This window comes from Pinus tabuliformis, chromosome 7 (assembly GCF_031772625.1).
Source record: "Pinus tabuliformis cultivar Carrire ecotype Pingquan chromosome 7, CPIR1, whole genome shotgun sequence".
Lineage (NCBI taxonomy): Eukaryota > Viridiplantae > Streptophyta > Pinopsida > Pinales > Pinaceae > Pinus > Pinus tabuliformis.
In genome coordinates this window covers 1,758,670,472-1,758,676,934 of record NC_142293.1, presented here as the reverse complement: position 1 = coordinate 1,758,676,934, position 6,463 = coordinate 1,758,670,472, and positions in this window count along the sequence as shown.

The following is a 6,463-nucleotide window of genomic DNA, read 5'->3' as shown; positions in this document are numbered from 1 at the left end:
ACAAAGGAACCTAAGTTTGACTTGGAACACGCAAAGGAGATGTTTGTGGAAGCTAAGTAGAGCTTCGCGGAGGTCTCTACTTTAGGTAGTAATGATCAACTAGAGATAGGGATGGATCCTTCTATGCTAACTACCTTTTTAGAGACATGCATGAAATTTCTACACGATAATAGGGCAGTGAAAGGACTATAAGAGTTGATAACTAGGTGAATAGGGTCAAGGGAACCATGCGTAGTCCGGAAACTAGGAAAGCATACATTGTGCACCAGGAGAGAGATGATATTAACAACATAGATTGGTGAATATGAAATGGATCAGGTAATCCTAGACCTGGGGTCCGACGCGAACGTGTTACCAAAACAGACATGGGAATGTATGGGTAGGCCAAAATTACAGTGGTCCCCTATTCAATTGCGGATGGTGAACCACCAAAATATTTTGCCTATGGGAGACTGCAAGGGGTAACAATGGATATCGAAGGTGTGAGCACATAGAAAGACTTTGAGGTAATAGAGATTTTTGATGACAGTAACCCTTACCCCGCGTTGCTAGGAATATACTGGGCCACTGATATGAATGGATTCATCAACCTGAAGAATCGGAAGATGCTATTTGAGAAAAGGTCTTTACGTGTACTCAACGCGTACTCATTCCACTAGATCTAGTAAAAGGAGAGCTCTACACTGAACATGTACGTGACGATGGTAGTGACGATGAGCTAGATTGTATCTACATGATAACTGTGCAGGATCAGGATTGGATGAATCCAATTGCAGATGGAAGAATCTCGTGGGACCACGCAAGTTCCTTCACCTTGAATTTAGATGAAGAAGACAAACGCTAGCACAATCAGTTGAACGAAGTGACAATGTTGAATTGCAACCTGATGACTAGATCACTATGTTGTGTAACAGCCCAGGCCTGAGATCTACCGACATATGATGGATTGACAGCGGTGGATGAATTCTTGAGCAAGTTTGAGAGCACAGTACCGGAGCAACAATGGTTCGATGCATTGAAGTGGGTGCTGCGTGCGACACCTGCGTGTTGGTGGGGAACACATCAAGGAAATTTTGAGAACTAACGTGGCTGCAGGAGGATGATGCAGCTACGATTTGGGAAACTAGAACTACGGCTAGTAGATAAATATGATGGATGCGACGACCCGTACACGCACCTTGCAAAATGGACCAAGGCCTACGGAGAAGAGCCTTAGCCTGAATGGGTACAATTATTCTATCATACCCTAGATGTCATACCCATGAATTGGTATACCGAGAAGGAACTCCGACATGGTATAGGTGAGTGGGATGTTTTGCGCAAGGGGTTTTTGTTAACATTCACATTTGAAGATCGATGGTTAGATATTGTTGACGATGCGCTGCAAGCCGTGAAAGTCACCATCCTCAAAATACCATAGCAACCATGGTAAGAAGTTCAACTAGCATGGGCAACCCAGTTAAGCCATGCCCTCAAATGTTATAATGTACATGTAGAAGAGGATGATGACAACCCCAGAAACATTAATATTCCAGAAACTAAACGGCGTCGCGAAGTTCAAGGACCATCAATTGAGGACCCTGACATCACTGCGACGCTAAAAACAAAGGATGTCAACATAGGTATAGACGCGAAGCTGAAGTACGCGACACTTGGGGATTACTGGGATGATGCTACTATAGATAAGGTTTCCGAGTTACTCCACAAATATCAAGATTTGTTCCTGACCAAAATCACATACTTAAAGGGGATCATTGGCAATTTAGGGATGATGAAGATCACTCTGAAACTGGACGAGAAGCCAGTGAAACAACGACCTTACTGTTTAAATCCGAAGTATAAAGAAAAGGTCTGCAAAGAATTAGACTAAATTCTTGCAGCCGGAATTATTGAACCAGTGGAAGAATCAATCTAGGTGAGTCCTATGGTAGTACAGGATAAAAAACAGAAGGGCGAAATTAGAATCTGCATGGACCTCAGGAAGCTTAATGACGCCTATGTTCATGATCCATTCCCAACATCGTTTATGGATGAAGTATTAGAGAATGTTGGCAGTCAGGAAGCTTACTCATTCACGGATGGCTTCTCAGGGTACCATCAGATCAAGATCGCACCAGAAGATAGGAGCAAGAAAACCTTCACAACCGAATGGGGCTGTTTTCAATACACCGTTATGCCCTTTGGACTGAAGAATGCACCAGCGATATTTTCGCACGTATTGGTGGCCACGTTCAAGGAATACATCCACAAGTTCTTGGAGGTTTATTTGGACAATTGGACTGTATTCGGGTTAGTTAAACACCATATATAAAGCTTATGTTTGATGTTGGATACTTGTCGACGACACCAGATTGCACTGAATCTGAAAAAGTGCACCTTCCTCATCCCCTTTGGAAACTTGCTCGGCCATGTGGTCTGCAAACAAGGTCTGATGGTGGATCCTGCGAAGATTGTTGTTATTCTCAATCTGGAAGCACCGTGAAGTGTCAAACAACTACGCGCTACGTTGGGGCACACTGGTTACTATAGGAAGTTTATCAAGAGCTATGCACAAATAATAGCACCAATGGAGAAGCTATTGAAAAAGGATGCTACATATTGTTGGAATGATGATTGTGAGAAAAGTTTGGATGTTCTCAAGGAAAAAATGGCATCCGCTCCCATCTTGGTCTTTCCAAAATGGGACATAGAATTTCATGTACATGTTGATGTGTCGTGTATCACACTAGGAGCTGTACTTATGCAAGAAGGTGTGGAAGGTGTGGATCACCTGATCATGTTTGTGAGTTGGCAACTGTCCAGAGCCAAAAAGAACTACTCTACTATTGAGCGGGAGGGGTTGGCAATCATATATGCACTCTAGAAATATCGACACTATTTACTTGGCGGGCACTTCAAGATGTATATGATCATTCTGCATTGAAATACCTAGTAAACAAGCCTGTGTTAGGGGGGCGCATATGCAGATGGCTACTACTATTTCAAGAATATGACTTTGAGGTCATCGTAAAGCCAAGACGTCTAAATGCGGGACCAAATCACTTATCACGAATTGAGACAGGAGAGGAGCCAACAAATTTGGAAGAAGGACTACATGATGCACAAATCTTTGTAGTGCGCGTAGCAGACGGCCATTTCAAAGATATAATTCATTTTTTAGCCATAGGAACTGCGCCAAACAAATATTCAGTTCAGTAGAAGAAGGAATTGGTGGTCCATGCGGTGGACTTTTCTGTCATCGCAGGGCACATCTAAAAAATGGGAAATGATGAGATATTGTGAAGATATATACCTGAATTTGAACGAGGACATATCCTTGCGGAAGCACATGAAGGGGCTACAGGAGGACACTATGCAGGACATGCGATGGCATAAAAGACTCTTCGCTCTAGGCTATGGTGGTCGAGCCTACATCAAGATTCGAAAGCACGTTGTCAGGCCTGTGATGTATGTCAAAGGACTGGGAAACCATCACGACGAGATGAGATGCCACCCAATCCATAGATGACGCTGCATCCATTTGAAAAATGGGCGATAGACTTTGTGGGGCCAATCAAACCTTAGGGGAAGATGGGTGCGAACTACATCATCATTGCGATAGAGTACCTGACTCGATGGGCAAAAGCACAGCCGGTTAGAGACTACATGGCCGCTACAGCTACGAAATTTTTGTTTGACAATGTGTTGACATGGTTTGGATGCCCAAAAATTTTAATGAGTGACCACAGAATACACTTCTTGAATGAAACTATTAGCGCACTCACCGAGGAGTTCCAGGTGTATCGTCAGCAAAGTATGTCATACCATCCGTAAGCTAATGGGATAGTAGAAGAATTCAACAAGATTCTGGAGACTGTGCTGACCAAAGTATGTAAGACGTGGAAAAATGACTGGGACTTGCACATACCTGCCGTATTATGGGCATACAGAACTACATGCAAGAAATTGACAGGTCAGACACTTTTCAGGTTAGTCTATGGCACGGAAGCAGTCATTCCAATGGAATACATCGTACGCAATTTTCCGATAGCAGCAATGACAGGCATGTCAGACCACGAAGCCTTGGAAGAAAGACTTGAGCAATTAGAAGAGCTCGAGGAAGAACGGTTTCTGGAGGGATTCCATCAGGAAGTACAGAAACCGTGCTAGAAAGCCTGGCACGATTGCCATATCAAGTTCCGTACATTCAAGGTAAATGATTTAGTGTTTTTGAATGACAGCAAGCTCAAAAAATTTATGGGGAAACTTAGAATGCATTGGTTAGGACCATATGTGGTCAAAGAAGTTACAGAGGGGGGCGCAGTCCAGCTAGTCAAACTTAATGGGGAACCCTTCTCGAGAAGAGTAAATGGCAGTCGCCTGAAGCTCTACATGGGTGGGCCGGCTGTCTGACTAACCGACCAAAATACAGTCTTCGCGACTCGACGAGCCGGATAGAGTAGTGGGACTATAAACACAGGTACTAGAAGCCGACATCATAGTAGAGAATCAAGTCAGATGCTGATGATTCAGAGAAAGAGATGGAGCAGATCTAGATGACGGCAGCATGGGGCATTGCAGACCTTCTTGCATTACAAGCACAGTTGGATGGACTTTGCACAAAGATCGCCACACCATCTGGGTGACTCGGGATGAGTCATGTTGATTGTGTTGGGGGTCTGTTGGGCAGCACATCCCCCATAGCGGATTTTTGGGGCTTGTAGCCCGAGTTTGGTCAATGTAATGTAAAGACCCTACAAAATGTGGGCACGGAGCGCGAGAGTCTAGGGTTGTCCACCCTAAAATATTGTAATTTAATATAGAGTGTGTCAGCGTACCCATGGTCCATGGACCATGGTGTTATAGACATTTTTGTGCCTTACAGCTCTAAGCATGAGATGTCCATAATCCAAGGGATCCAAAGTCCCTAAAATTGTTGTTCCTGCCCCTAAAGGAACAAGGTCAACCAATGACAGCTTCTCCCAGAAGTTCTCCACCAGAAACTGCTCAAAACTAGTCAAATCAGGATCAATTCAGAAGCTCCACTAGCTGGCTGCGTTACAAAGCACCCAAATACACTGGCTAGGTGCATTACAACACACTTGAATGCACTACCCAGGTGCGTTGAGCGGGAAATGACAAGTGGCAGAGTCATTCAACGAGGTGGACAGACAATGGAAGCTTCCAGAATCTTCTCCAATGACACTTGCCTCACTGAGTTCGACCAAGGATGAGTAAGAGGCTCTCAGCCTCCAAGTGGAAGCAAGAACTGACAGAGAGAAGCCACAAGTCAAAACATAAGCTGACTCATCCTCTCTGCTTACATCTATATATGGATCCCTCATCCCAGAGATCTAGAGGCTGGAATTTTGTACTTTGCAGAGAATTGCTGTTGGTTTGAGATTGAGATTAGTGCATTGGGTGATTTATGCTTTGTTGGAGGTGAGGAAGGGATTCCTTTGCTGGGAGGTAGATGTTGGATCGGGACTCACTTGGTTGTATCTCCTCCTGGATCTTCTTATTGCATTAATAAAACTATTTGAGTTTCTTCTACATGCTTGTGTATCAGTGATGTTTTGTTATATTTGCATGTTTAGCTTAATCTGATCCTAAGCTTTTTATGAATGTAAATCTATATCTTCGTGTAGTTTCTCTCTTCTGTGATCTTGCAGGAACTTGGTGAAGCTGGGTCCGTAAGGGAGTAAGTATCTGGAAGCCAACAAAGAGGAGAGCGATTGGATCAACAAACTAGCGCAAGACACAGGTTAGTTTATCCTTCCTCTTCGTTTACATTTCATAAAGAAGAATACACAAGTAGTTTTTCCTTGTTTGTTGCTAAGGCACTGTCACACCTTAGAGTGGGATAGGGGCGTTCTGAATAGATACTTTTCCCAACAACAAAATGGCGACTCCGCTGGGGATCGTGTCTAGTTAGTTTATTTGTGTTTCTTTTGTTGTTTGCTTCATAAACACAGAAGTAGCAATCGAACTGCATTTGCCATTATCAAATGCAAAGTAGCTGCTACTTCAATCCACCCATTGGATTTGTTTATGATTTGAACAGCTGATCCACAAATGCTCTAATTTCCCTTTGTGATAGCTCTTAGTCCTCCTTTAAATCATCCCTCTAATTGTACCTTACTGATAGCTTTTACTCGGCCAAAATCCATAGATTAAACTGCAAATCGTGACCCAGAACCCGGATAGAAGTCTCGTTTCTGCCCCAGCGCAGGCTCTGTGAAGAGGTTCTGCATTTCAATGCAGGTCCCGAGAGGGCTACCTGCGCTGCAATTCAGTTTCTCTGTGCAACAGGTGCGCTGATCAGCCCTTGCCCTGTGCAGCTGAGGTTCTTTGCTTCATTTTGTTCAGTTTGATCTCTGATTTTTGCAGCCTGTTATCAGTGTGTGTACCTATCTGAAAACCCCTTTTCTCTGCCTTAATTCTGCCTCCTTTGTACAAAAAGACTGTAGGTGTTCTTTGTGTA